The 15,511-nt window shown below is 42.6% G+C and overlaps 1 pseudogene; it reads right to left on the bottom strand.

Moving 5' to 3' along the window:
• Positions 1-14,421: 14,421 nt before the first annotated feature.
• Positions 14,422-14,539, bottom strand: LOC124556995 (annotated as a pseudogene).
• Positions 14,540-15,511: the final 972 nt, after the last annotated feature.

Below are 15,511 nucleotides of genomic sequence, written 5' to 3'. Positions count from 1 at the left end.
CACCACACTTCTTGACCCACCGATTTCACAAAGCGAACTTACCCAGGCTAACAAGGCCGCTGCGCTTACTACATCCTCAAACTGTCTTAACAAAAACCCATAAAATTACACATGTTGTACATATTACTAAAAAAACTACGAATCTAAACACTTAACTCGACCCGGGCTTGTAAGTTGACTCTTTTGAGACGTTGAAAATTCTCGTTTGATTGTCTATTTTATCGGTAAGTAACATAAAGTCTTTGTTTGGTTCCGCGTGAACTTAATAACGAATAAATATTACATTAAACATTAAATTTATTGTCACTGTAAGTATTACGCATGAACTGAGACTTTCCGTGGTGATATTTCTTGTCGGGGTATTTGGTTTTTGGGTTATTTGCATCTTATTTAGTGTAATGGTCAAAATTAGCATTGTTTACTATTACCGACTTTAAACCTAGGAGAATCAAACCTCTACAGATAGCTCTATAGCAGAGTAGTCTATTATCTAATACTGTCGCTACACGTATAGTTTTGCAGTTTGTTTTGTACTGAAATTAGTTTTATAAATCTCGGAATCAACATTCCGGCCCATTACTCACACTGAACTACTATAAGAAAAATTCGGAAGCTATTTTTTTTGCTAGTTTTGTTCAAGCGTTTTTTGTTCGCTTGAGACGTTTTAGAAATTATTAATCGTTTAAAGTGAATGCCTCGATATCTTACGAAAAGGTCACAGCCCTTTTCCTTCCCCGTCGTTGTCCATTCTGACCTTGTGTTCCATCTTTAATAACCTGATCTTCGAAGTTATGTTAAACCCTAATCTTCTGTCCTTCAGTTTATACTCTGGTATAAACAGTTGCCACAGTCGTACCGAGTGTCGTTTGCTGAACAACGCTACCTCATTCGCTGCTGTTGGTTTGTCCGTACTAATTCAGAACACCCACACTTCTATTTGGACTCCCTTGTTAGGGACCTAGTTGATCGGTTTCTACTACACAAGGCTTTACTGGTAAAGAGTGTCTCACGAAAGTAAGTTTTGTGCATCGTCGAAGTTCGCTAGCTGTATTATAGTGAGGAAATGGCAACTCTCTGTACTATTGACCAAAAGCAGACGTCCAGGCCCGTACGAAATCAATAGAACAAAAGCCGAACTATGCAATCCAACACCAGTCTATCACAACTTTAGACGAACGCACTACTTCATTGCATGATCCGTCTGCTACGTCACCTCGCAATCAGCGCAGTGAAGAGACTTTCAACCGAACTGCGGCTACTGACCAGTTGCTTCTCGAGACATGTTAACGCGATTTTCTCCCCCAGAACAAGGAGAGTGGACACTGACAGAAAATAAGCCATATTCTCCGTGTATGCAGCAAACTCATCACACAGTAGCGTACGTCTATAGCAGATCTTTCATCGACTGCATAAACCATCACGACAATGTCAAAACTGATCGCAGGCAAGCTGAAAATATTTATGATTGTTTTGCAGAGTAGACATTTGGCTATACCTTTTTCAGAGGGTACAGGTATGTCAGTTTTTCTCCTAACGTGAGAAATGTAGTTTATGTAGGATTACTAGTGCTTAGAGTTGCACACCTTCGATTATAAAACTAAAGTGGTTGGAGGAGTCTCATCAAGGAATAATTTTCCATGAAAATTTCTTACAAAAACTTTATTAATACTTTCTAATTCCTGGCAGAAACGCTCTCAATATCCAAATCCACCTCTAGCCTAAAAACATTTATCTTTTGTGTTCTTGATAACCATAGAAGTCAATCAATTTCTACAGAGTATTCAAACAAAAATTAACAAAGTACTCTCCTCCATCACTCCAGTTCAATAATGACCATGGGGAAATTGCTCATACCAACACCGAAAACTGTGAAATTCTTGCAAAATACTTTTCTAAATTACTGAATTGTGAAAAGCCTGCAGAAAAATTTGAGTTCCATCGTACACAACGAAACCCAGACTCAAAGCCACCAAGTTTACAAGAGATTAAAGAGATAATTCAGTCACTGAAAAATAACAAAGCATCAGGAGAAGACCAAATCATCGCAGAATTATGGAAAAATGCAGGAGAAAATCTTATTGCAAAACTCAAAGAAATTATACATGAAATCTGGAAAACTGAAAAAATCCCCACAGATTGGAAGACTGCAATCATACATCCTCTGCACAAAAAAGGAAGTAAAACAGACCCCAACAACTATCGTGGAATCTCTTTATTGTCAATAAGATACAAAATTCTGTCTAAAGCCCTACTAAACCGCGCAGAACCTCAGCTGGATTCAAACCCAGGCGAATACCAAAGTGGGTTCAGAAAAGGTCGATCTTGCGTAGAACAAATCCTTAACTTGAAAAACTCAATGAAATATTTACATAGTACTTCAAACAAAAGTTATGTCATCACGTTTGTCGACTTTAAAAAAGCATATGACAGTATAGACCGAGAATCCCTTTTTGAAGTATTAGCAGAATTTGGACTAGATCAAAAGACAACAAACATCATAAAAGAAACACTCACGGAGACCAAATCCAAAGTAAAATTTATGGGAGAATTGAGCACAGAATTTGAAATAGACACAGGAGTACGACAAGGGGATGTACTGTCCCCAGTGCTCTTCAATTGTGCTCTTGAAAAAGTTGGGATTACAAATTTCATTTGAAAAAACAAAATTTATGACTGACGTCAAAGATGCACCTTCTGATCTCAAAATTGGTAATAACTATATCTCTCGAGTAAAAGAATTTAAATATTTAGGTGAATGGATTGCAGAAAATTGTAATGAAAAGAAATCTGTCAGATCAAGAGTCCAGAAAATGGAGACGGCGTTTCAGTTAACAAAAAACATTTACAACAAAAAGTCTCTCGTGGAATTGCAAAATGACACTACACAACAGTAATTAGACCCGTAGCTCTCTACGCATCTGAGACACTAAACCTTCAACACAGAACACTAAAAGAGGAATTAGAAGTGAAAGAACGTTAAGATAATGAGGAAAATCCTAGGACCAAGAACTAAAGATGGGGTACATTATCCAAAACCCAATGCAGAAATATATAAAAATATCTCCAAAATAACAGACACAATGCGCATGAGAAGAATCCAATTTATGGGGCACTTAGAAACAATGGACTCAAACAGGTTAACGCACAAAATCCATACATTTTTAAAGAACAAAAGTACAAGACCGAACTGGTACAAACAGACGGAAAAAGACCTGAGAGAATTAGGGTCTCCAAATCTACATGATAGAAATGAAATCAGAAAAATAACAAACACACGTTGTTTTGAGGAAGAAGAGAGAAAAACTAACCGACATACATGGTTTACGCAACGAAAGCTAGCCCATTCGTTGTTTATGAAGGAATACTGCGCGAAAAGGAAGGCCAACAAATGTTGATTACGCGTGGTCGTAAGTGATCTATCCGCGAAGAAGAAGAAAGAAGAAGAAGAAGTCAATCTGAGGTACAATCATGTTCAGAAAAAAAACAGAACACTTTGAACGACTAGAGCTAGGACGTTCAAATTCCCAAGACATGTACATTAGTATGCTCTGCAGAAATGATAAGCATTTCAGTCATCTTGGTCCAGCATGTCCTGTTGCCTGGTAGGCACAGGGTCTGCCATGGGCCCTGATAACTTGTTCCATGCGTGATGGCGTCTATGCGTATAAGGCGCGAATGACGTCCTATGGTAAAGTCATACATGCTGCATTCACCTGGTTCCAAAGTTCATATGTGATGGTGGGCACTGGGCCACAGCGCTGCGCCCATCGTTTTACCATATCCCACACATTTTCGACTGGCGACACATTTTCGACTGGCGACACATTTTCGACTGGCGACACATTTTCGACTGGCGACACATTTTCGACTGGCGACACATTTTCGACTGGCGACACATTTTCGACTGGCGACACATTTTCGACTGGCGACACATTTTCGACTGGCGACACATTTTCGACTGGCGACACATTTTCGACTGGCGACACATTTTCGACTGGCGACACATTTTCGACTGGCGACACATTTTCGACTGGCGACACATTTTCGACTGGCGACACATTTTCGACTGGCGACACATTTTCGACTGGCGACACATTTTCGACTGGCGACACATTTTCGACTGGCGACACATTTTCGACTGGCGACACATTTTCGACTGGCGACACATTTTCGACTGGCGACACATTTTCGACTGGCGACACATTTTCGACTGGCGACACATTTTCGACTGGCGACACATTTTCGACTGGCGACACATTTTCGACTGGCGACACATTTTCGACTGGCGACACATTTTCGACTGGCGACACATTTTCGACTGGCGACACATTTTCGACTGGCGACACATTTTCGACTGGCGACACATTTTCGACTGGCGACACATTTTCGACTGGCGACACATTTTCGACTGGCGACACATTTTCGACTGGCGACACATTTTCGACTGGCGACACATTTTCGACTGGCGACACATTTTCGACTGGCGACACATTTTCGACTGGCGACACATTTTCGACTGGCGACACATTTTCGACTGGCGACACATTTTCGACTGGCGACACATTTTCGACTGGCGACACATTTTCGACTGGCGACACATTTTCGACTGGCGACACATTTTCGACTGGCGACACATTTTCGACTGGCGACACATTTTCGACTGGCGACACATTTTCGACTGGCGACACATTTTCGACTGGCGACACATTTTCGACTGGCGACACATTTTCGACTGGCGACACATTTTCGACTGGCGACACATTTTCGACTGGCGACACATTTTCGACTGGCGACACATTTTCGACTGGCGACACATTTTCGACTGGCGACACATTTTCGACTGGCGACACATTTTCGACTGGCGACACATTTTCGACTGGCGACACATTTTCGACTGGCGACACATTTTCGACTGGCGACACATTTTCGACTGGCGACACATTTTCGACTGGCGACACATTTTCGACTGGCGACACATTTTCGACTGGCGACACATTTTCGACTGGCGACACATTTTCGACTGGCGACACATTTTCGACTGGCGACACATTTTCGACTGGCGACACATTTTCGACTGGCGACACATTTTCGACTGGCGACACATTTTCGACTGGCGACACATTTTCGACTGGCGACACATTTTCGACTGGCGACACATTTTCGACTGGCGACACATTTTCGACTGGCGACACATTTTCGACTGGCGACACATTTTCGACTGGCGACACATTTTCGACTGGCGACACATTTTCGACTGGCGACACATTTTCGACTGGCGACACATTTTCGACTGGCGACACATTTTCGACTGGCGACACATTTTCGACTGGCGACACATTTTCGACTGGCGACACATTTTCGACTGGCGACACATTTTCGACTGGCGACACATTTTCGACTGGCGACACATTTTCGACTGGCGACACATTTTCGACTGGCGACAAGTATTGTGATCTGGCGGGACAGGGCAAAAGGCTAACATCTTCTGACACCAAGAAGGCACCTCTTCGTGCGGCAGCATGTGGTCGTGGATTGTCTTGCTGATAAATGGCGTGTGGGCTACGGGTCGCAGGATGTCATTCACGTAGATCACACTGGTCATAGTGTCCTGGACACACACCAGCTGCGATTAGTGGTTGTACCCACTAGCACCCCACACCATAGGGCCTTGAGTTGGTGCTGTAAATCTTGTGCGAATGCAGCCACCATGATGCCGCTCCCCTTGTCTGCAGCGAACCAAAATGCGGCTCTCATTTTCAAACAAACAGAACCTGAATTCGTCCGAAAACACTATCTGATGACATTCCTATCCCTAGTGACGACTATCCACACACCATTGCCGTCTAGCATGTTTCTACGCATTCGTCAAAGATAGGCGGAGAAGTGGACGACGGGCACATAACCCACGCCGTAATAAACGGCGACAGACTGTCACACCCGATAATGTATGATGTGTTATACTGTTCCTCTCTTGCGCCAGAGCTGAAGAGGACGCAGATCTGTCCTCCAGTGCCATTCGGATGAGGTGTCGATCTTCTCTGGAGATAGTGTAGGAGGTTCGACCTGACTCATCTCGTCGTGTTGTGCAGCCTTCCGTGAATCATTCCGGACACACTCGTAGCATTGCCGAAATGCTTCGTCCCACTCTAGCAGCAATTTCCCGTGTGGATGCATCACATTCTCTCATGCCAATAATGAACCCTCTTTCAAACTCACTGATTTGAAAGCACGGTTCGCGCATACGTCTGTGAGGCATATTGTACGTCTGCTCAAGTCACTCTGATCCATTATCTTCGGGTTATAGCGACAGCGAGAGCCGCAGGCACATTTTACCGGTAGGTGGTGTTGCACCGCGATATCGATGTTGACCTTGAACCCGTTGGCTGACATGGTTCAAATGCTAATCATATTTGAAAATCATTCTAATGTACATGTCCTGTGAATATGAACGTCCTATCTCTAGTCGTTCAAGGTGTTCTGTTTTTTTCTGAGCACGAGTGTATAAATGTACAATTTTAGATTTTGGATTATTTGTGTGGCGCGTCTTAAGAGCTTGCTTTGCCAAAATTGTTGCGAAAAGACATTTTGCCAGTCGGAGTGGCCGTGCGTTTCTAGGCGCTACAGTCTGGAGCTGAGCGACCGCTACGGTCGCAGGTTCGAATCCTGCCTCGGGCATGGATGTGTGTGATGTCCTTAGGTTAGTTAGGTTTAATTAGTTCTAAGTTCTAGGCGAATGATGACCTCAGAAGTTAAGTCGTATAGTGCTCAGAGCCATTTGAAAAGACATTTGAAGATTGCGTTACCTTACAAACGTCGATAGAGGTTCTTTTCAGCACCCAGCTCATTCCTTATACCATTAGGAATGACGAGAAGGTGTAACTGGAGTCCTTAATCCCTCTGAGAGTCATAGCGCCCATTTCTTCTGTCAACGGCAGCTACTCCTCCCGTTGTTATTAAGGTATCCAACGACACTTTGCGATTTTGCGATGACTTTAATGCTAAAGTTAATGCATAGGCAGTTACGGGCCCTAAATTTCGAGACCTTTGGTTTAAGTCGGTATCTGCTTTTTACACTAGGAGTGGGCAGTGCACCTGCCATTATCCCATAGTCTCCTTGGCAACAACGTACACAACATGTAGCGGTGTACACGAACTTCCTGAATTAAATTATCGAAATGTGTGCCACAAAACAGGAATACAAGCAAAATTTTCATGCCCCCTTTCCTCATTTATAGACACTTTATTTGAAATACATTACGACGAAATTTGCATATAGTATCTTGAGTTCATTCTATGAGAAGAGAGCATGCAGTCAACCCATCAGCGTCTTGTTGTAATTGATCACCTACCAAAATCATTGAATTTAAAAGATCTGCATTCGTTTTTCGAGATAAACAATAAATACTTGGCTCACTTAAATATTCTCCACGTAACGGAGGTCTCACATCATAACACCGATGAGGAAAAGAGGACAGAGTGCAAATGAACATCAGAATGGGACCGGGCTTTCCAGTTACTGAAAGAGAAACTCTGAACCGCGCCCTGTCGGTCCAGTTCTACACTCGGCAAAACTTTACTCTTGGCGGCCGACTCATTTCAACATGGCGCTCGCACTATAATCTCGCAGCAAGGCAGAATGTATCACTCGTTTTGCAGTTTCAGTAGCTTATGTGAGCATGAGCGTGAAACAAAATATCTATCACCTTTTGTCACTGAAACTGACGGCAAGGACATCTGACGATTGCTCTGTACAGTAAACTTTATAGTTTGGAAGTAGGTCTACTTGTAAATTAATTTCTAAGGTCTACAAGAGCAATGATTGAGTTTAGTGCTTGTCTGCCGTGTCAATATCATAGTAACATAGCCAACAGTGGACCCAGGTGTATATAATTCCTGTAACATCTCTTCGACATGATGTCCGAACTGGTGCGCCTCTGTAAATACGCTCTTTTCGAACTCACTCACTTCTATTCGTTCATTCATTCTTCCAGAAAACATATCATAACACAGGCCATTTGCTTCCTTATCCAAAAGTGCTAACGTTTCCCGTGTACCAGCGTTAATGCCATTCCTCATTCACACAAAATCACCCACATTGAGTGAATGACTCTTATCAGGTATTAACTTCGCTAGGATCTTTGCCTGTATATAAACAGATTTGATTAGGCTTAATAGAGTCCTCAGATCCCTCCTAAGCAGAAGCATGGCCGGGCTTTGACCTGTGAATGCATGTTCTGCATTGTGATAGACATGTATCCAGGTATAAGAATCGCCAGAGTTGGATGTTTCACGAAATATATAAGTTTTCAGTCCATGCTTAAAGCTTAGCTTGGGGTGTTAAGGTGCAAAAGTCAAAAATTCCACATTTCACACAAAAGGATGCAAAGTCTTTACTAATTAATTGGAGACCATTGCCTGACAGTCACTTTAGGCTGACGGAACTGAGCAAACAAAGGGATTAATTCATCCACTGGAGAAAAAGTGATCATTCCGATGGTCGCAGATAAATGGAGATGCACGGCCACACTCAGCCAGTTCCTGCAGTTCTGCAGCTGATGGCCCACTTGCAGTTCATCAGTTCTAGTGAGCTACAGTCCCAGTCTACAACTCCAGTCAATGCTGATCATCCATTGGCACTATCATAACAAGCCGCTATTTGCGTGTGGTCGTTGCGCAATTAAATGCCGAATGCCTAGTAAAATTCATATTCAAAGGTTGAACTTACTGTGATAGGCAGCAGTTCAAACAGAACTCTATAGATTAGATAATTAACTTTCAGTGCATTAGGTTAGTAGTGCCACACACTTATCAACATTCCCAGTTGAGTCATATAGGGTGACTCTTATTGACGGTTAAAAACTCCCGAAACGACGTAGATGTCGATGAGACAAGTATTTTAATGCAAGACACAAGGGGTCGCAAAGGTCGGGAAATATCCCAAAAATGGATGAGAAATGTTGAGCATGTGACGTCACCAGATGACGTACCTCCCCGTACGTGCAGCGGTTGGGCTTGGGCGTGAAGGGATGATCGAGCGATGGTGTGAATTTCGAACACCTCTTATAAATGTGAACTGCTGTAAACATAGAAGTCACAAAATCATTGTCTTCACAGTAACCAAGTAAAAGCTGTTCTTATTTTGTGTTTCTTTCGGCCGACCGGTGTGGCCGAGATGTTCTAGGCGCTTCAGTCTGGAACCGCGCTACCGCTACGGCCGCAGGTTCGAATCCTCCCTCAGGCATGGATGTGTGTGATGTCCTTAGGTTAGTTAGGTTTAAGTAGTTCTGAGTTCTTGGGGACTGATGACCTGAGATGTTAAGTCCCATAGTGCTCAGAGCCATTTGATCCATTTTGTTTCCTTCCTTTTGTTCTTTTTTTTTTGTTTACAGACACAATTTAGAAAAGAAACCTTAAGTCATTTACTGGCAACGACGAATTTCAAAAGCTTAGACTCTTTTATTTGTGACGCAATATGGTAGGTTTTTGTTGTACTGTAATTTCAATAAACCAGCGCAGACCGAGAGACAGGTAAACAAAATAATAAATCTTATCTCTATACAAAACAAAATTGCGTAACGCAGTGACAAAAATACTACCTGCAGATGTAAGACTCGAACCATGAGCACCACATGCTCAAGTCGCGCTAGTAGCCCAGAGCCACACCGACGGAAATACGAGTAGGCTACTTGCTTTGCGTTGGGAATTGGGATGGTACGGTGCGTGAGACCAATAGAATCAACCGCTGCACGTACGGCGAGGTATGTCATGCGGTGACGTCACACGTTCACCTTTTGTCATCCACTTTTAGAGGATTTCCCGACATTTGCAACCCAATGTATCTTAAATTTAAACATTAATAAGAATTAATCTATATATATACACTTCGCAACAGAATTAAAGGATCACTTTTTTCAAAACCCCGTAACTGTCTCCCACTGCGAAGCATAAGTTTGAAATTTAGGTTAAAGGTTTCGGTAACCTCCCTCTGTAACGATGCAAAAGCATGGCGTCCTACGACGTCCTCTAGAACTGGGCGACGCTTCAAACAGCAAGGTGCCGACATATGCGAAAACAGGGCAGAACTCAGAAGCTGGTGTGACGTGTAAAGTGGGTTAATGATGACACATTGGCGCCAAATTTCACCACGACTCTGCCCAACGCCACCGTGGACGTGTCACGCCATCAAACGGTCGTTACAGCCCCTCTTACCCGCATTTCATCCTCCTCTTTTGACATCTCTACACTGGAGGTCCGAATCGCGACACCCACCTTTGCAGCCACGTGGCTTTTTTACGGGTGGCTGAGGAAAGCATTTCAGACACACTGCCGCTCAGAATCGACCCGAAAATGCCTCAGACCGGGGGGGGGAGGGGGGGGTATACATGGCGTCAGAAACTGCCCCTTTCCCCGGGGCGTCAATTCCCACACATTTTGCAGTGGAAGATGACAGTTCGCAATGCGATGAGCAACAGGAAGATGTTCTTTACAACCTTTGACACTACTGACTCCCTTGGACGTTTGAACCCTTCTCTTAGTACAATGTGGGGTTGCAGCCACATTGAACATGATCACACCCTTTTGGAGCACAGCGCGATTGCAAAATTGCATTTCGTGTATGGGTTGACACCACTAAGGACCATTCAAAGCCATTCGACAAAATCTGAATGTGATCTAAAGCAGCTAAGGGTGCTTATACACTTTAGTGCTCCTATTCTGTGTCCTCCTTGGGCATGATCATGGGTGCTTGGAACACTGACACATGCGTGAATGACACGGCAGAAGGTCCCTCTAAGATCTCCCAGTTTGACAAAACCCTCAGTGCACCCAACCACCTTTGCTGATAATTTCAAAAATGTTCCCGTTCAGCCGGAACCCATGTTGAAGGCCTAGGCACTTCCATACTGCAAACCCTTTGATAATCTCTGATTCGGGATGCCCTATTGTCAGGCACAAAAACAGGATTACAGCAGTGACAGAGCAATAGTGTAGCCCGCCTACAGGCACCTGATACTTTCGTCATGGGTTCTGTTTCTACAGGTACATTTTTAAGGTGGTGGAAGCCAATTACTAACTTATTTCTTTATATTTAATAATGATAATAACAACAAAAACAAGAAATCTCATAAATGCTCAGCATGTAGCCACATTTTCAAATTAATTTGTGATATATATGAATGTGAAATGAATCATTGAGTATTGTTACAATTTATCATGCAAATGATCAGCAGAATTTGAAATTAAATCGCTAATCAATTATAAAGACAAAGTACAGCATTTTGGTGCACTTTAAATCATAGTTGTCACATGAACTCTTTCCAAAGAAGTAAGAAACTGAACTGACATGTTTGGCTAGTACTTGTAACATATGTATGCCTGCCAGTACATTTTGGATACCTCTGGTGTCATTACAGTTACACTTATATCTGGTTTTAATATAACTGTAAACTGAAACAAAAATATATGTTTTTCTCTGTGGAAAAATCAAAGAGCTAAAATAGTGGCTACAGATTTGTTAAAAAATTCCAATTTACTTTTAGAAGTTTGCACAATAGCCCGTAAAACATCATCTAAGTTTTTCAACTACATTATTTTACATTAAATACTAATTGTTTTTCATAAAGTCAACTACAGTTTCATGATAAAAAGCTAACTTTTAAAAAAATGAATAACAAATTGTAGGCTGGAACAGAATAAATAAAATTTCATGATTTTGCAAATATGCTTATTTGCTAAGACTCAAATAAATCAAATGGTGGAAGATTATATTGTTTTAAAGAAACATTTATCTTCAAAATTATGTTCACACTTATTTTTATTTATTTTTTAAGTGAAATTAGTATAATGACCAACTTTATGAAATATTATGTTTATATATTATGACTACAGAAATTTTCTCATTAATTGTAAGCAAATAAGAAGAGTATTATTGCTCAAAATGCTCCACTGTATCGTGTACTTCAATAGAAACCATTTATGATACATCCGAAACTAAAATGGTATCAAATACTTCAAATCAAAAAGTGGTACTAAGCAGTGCATTCTCTGTAACTGGCCTAAATATTGGTATTTTATAGTCATTAGATTTATATAGCACAAATTACTGCCTAACATGTTATAACACTTGGGTAGAAAATTTAATTGTAATTTTTCAAAAATGTTTATGTGTACTCAGTCTTGCAGAAAACAGCTTTTGTGCAAAACATGATCCACTACCTCTCTCACTGTACAGCAAACAAAAGTTCTTTACAGAGGTACCTGTTGATACTGAGTCAACTATGATGTGGACAAAAGGCCAAACAAATACCTTCATCAATTTATTTTTAGATAATCTAACATATACTAGATAAGGGTTGGTATATGGACATTGGACTGACAAAGAAACTGTTGAGATTCTTTTTGACCTCTTCTTATGACCATTTATAGATTTATTTTACTGATGCTCCTTACATAGGAATACTAGCTCAAAGTATAAAACAAACAAGTATAAATTACAATAGCTTCTGATGACCTGGTTTATATTAGGGAAGAGAGCCTCACATCCTCAGTCTTGTAAGACTGGGGCTCTGCTGAAAAGATAGATTTATTCCAGTTAAAAACAACCTAGCTTATAGGGAATACGTAGAATATGCCACAAATAAGTGAAAGACCACATGAGATTCAGCAAAACAAGAGTGCACTGATCTCTGCACACATCTCATATTGTAAAAGCCACATGAATTAAATCATTGTTTAGAGACCTCAGTAACTGAACCAAGTTCCAAACACAGCCCAGCAAATATAAGTGAAACAGATTGGCTAGCTAGGAGGTGGTGTGGTTTTCATTGGGATGTAGTCGCACTCACAGATGATCTTTAAATGGCTTCTGGTGGTAGTGGAAAGTCTGGAGGGTGACCTTCATGGTGTCCTGTGTGTAGTGGCTGGCAGCAATAGTGAGCCCATTGTGAATCTCGACATAAGTAGAATGTCAAGATCCTTAGGGATTTCATTATAAAACAATAGATTGTTATTGACTAGCTAAATCTGTAGTTAAAAAATTAGTTTTATTTGTGAGCCAGTCTCCGTTTTAAGAAGTGTGTAGCATTCCGAGTTCTCTCCGAGTCATTGGAAGTTTCTAAGGTTATCAGTTTGTTAAAAAGACAGGACAATGACAAGGACTCCCAATCTCCTCAAAACTATGCAACTCTCTATGCAAGTACAACATTCTCACCAGTTATAAGTTTGGCTTCTGCTAGGGAAAATACACTATCATTTGTAAAATATGAATAACATACTGGTATTTATTCCCCATGATATTATAAAATGTAAGTAAAACTTTTAATTGTATGTTCAATGACATACTTCTTGCAAATAATGAATTTCATAGCATACATTACTTATACTTAGTTGTAACTGATTGTCATGTTACTAACTGGAGATTACAAACAGATGTCCTGCTGTGAAGGAAGTAATGAAGTAATGACAGGTCTGCCATCCTTGGACCTTTCTTCTTCATAGATACAACATTCTCTCTCCCTCTCCCTCTCCCTCTTCCTCTCCCTCTCCCTCTCCCTCTCCCTCTCCCTCTCCCTCTCCCTCTCCCTCTCCCTCTCCCTCTCCCTCTCCCTCTCCCTCTCCCTCTCCCTCTCCCTCTCCCTCTCCCTCTCCCTCTCCCTCTCCCTCTCCCTCTCCCTCTCCCTCTCCCTCTCCCTCTCCCTCTCCCTCTCCCTCTCCCTCTCCCTCTCCCTCTCCCTCTCCCTCTCCCTCTCCCTCTCCCTCTCCCTCTCCCTCTCCCTCTCCCTCTCCCTCTCCCTCTCCCTCTCCCTCTCCCTCTCCCTCTCCCTCTCCCTCTCCCTCTCCCTCTCCCTCTCCCTCTCCCTCTCCCTCTCCCTCTCCCTCTCCCTCTCCCTCTCCCTCTCCCTCTCCCTCTCCCTCTCCCTCTCCCTCTCCCTCTCCCTCTCCCTCTCCCTCTCCCTCTCCCTCTCCCTCTCCCTCTCCCTCTCCCTCTCCCTCTCCCTCTCCCTCTCCCTCTCCCTCTCCCTCTCCCTCTCCCTCTCCCTCTCCCTCTCCCTCTCCCTCTCCCTCTCCCTCTCCCTCTCCCTCTCCCTCTCCCTCTCCCTCTCCCTCTCCCTCTCCCTCTCCCTCTCCCTCTCCCTCTCCCTCTCCCTCTCCCTCTCCCTCTCCCTCTCCCTCTCCCTCTCCCTCTCCCTCTCCCTCTCCCTCCCCCCCCCCCCCCCGCACAGGCCATGAAGGCCCAAAGGTACAAAGGTACCGACTGGCCGCCGTGTCATCCTCAGCCCACAGGCGTCACTGGATGCAGATATGGAGGGGCATGTGGTCAGTGCACCATTCACCTGGCCATATGTCAGTTTCCAAGACTGGAGCCGCTACTTCTCAATCAAGTAGCTCCTCAGTTTGCCTCACAAGGGCTGAGTGCACCCTGCTTGCCAACAGCACTCAGCAGACCGCATGGTCACCCATCCAAGTGCTAGCCCAGCCCGACAGCACTTAACTTCGGTGATCTGACAGGAACTGGTGTTACCACCGCGGCAAGGCCGTTGGCATAGTTGCAACACTAAAAATATAAAAGTACCAGCTTGTGAAAAGACAATGTTTCTGTATCCAATAACAGAATTTGAGGAGAGAAATGCTATTAATAAATTCAAAAATAATATATATAGTGGTAATAACAGAATTCCAGGCAAATTAATCAAACACAGTTCCACCAGTATAGATTCTTAGCTAGCTGGCATTATTGATACTTCTTTCAGGATAGGGGTGTTTCCATTAAAGCTAACGTTATCCATAATAAATCCACTCTACAAAAGGGATAATACAGCTGACATAAATAATTATAGACCAGTGTCACCACTGACACTTTTTTCCTAAAGTACCGCAACTGAAAGAGTAATGTATGAAAAACTGACTGACTTCCCAAATAAAAATAAAGTACTGACTAAAGCTCAAAATGGATTTGAGAAGAACATATCAACATAAACAGCCGTATTTCAATTCATTAAAATGATCCTAAATGCCTTGGATGGGAATGCTCTAAGCTGTGAGATATTCTTAGAGGTATTAAACGCATTTGATTTAATCGGCCATGATTTACTGCTTATGAAATTAGATTGCTATGGCGTCTGGGGAATGGTCATCATATGGTTCAAATCTTACCTCTCTGATAGACAGCAGAGAGTACAAATATGTCTTGAAGACAAGGAATACCTTTCAGTTTACAAAAAGTCTAGCTATGGAGTGCCCCAGGATTCTCTATTAGGCCTTCCATTGTTCCTTGTATTCATACTTTTCTAAACCATCTGAGTCATTTTACCTCGTCGTCGGAGCTGAATCGCTTTCCGGCCAAATGTTCTTTTAACCTAGGGATCAGGTGATAGTCACTGAGTGCCAAGTCAGGACTATAGGGTGGGTGGGTGATTATGTTCCACTGAAACTGTTGCAGGAGAGCAACAGTTTGCTGAGCAATGTGTGGGCAAGCGTTGTCATGGAGAATGTTGACACCCTTGCTCAACATTCC

Source organism: Schistocerca americana, chromosome X, assembly GCF_021461395.2.
Source record: "Schistocerca americana isolate TAMUIC-IGC-003095 chromosome X, iqSchAmer2.1, whole genome shotgun sequence".
Lineage (NCBI taxonomy): Eukaryota > Metazoa > Arthropoda > Insecta > Orthoptera > Acrididae > Schistocerca > Schistocerca americana.
This window is presented reverse-complemented; position numbering and strand designations above follow the sequence as displayed.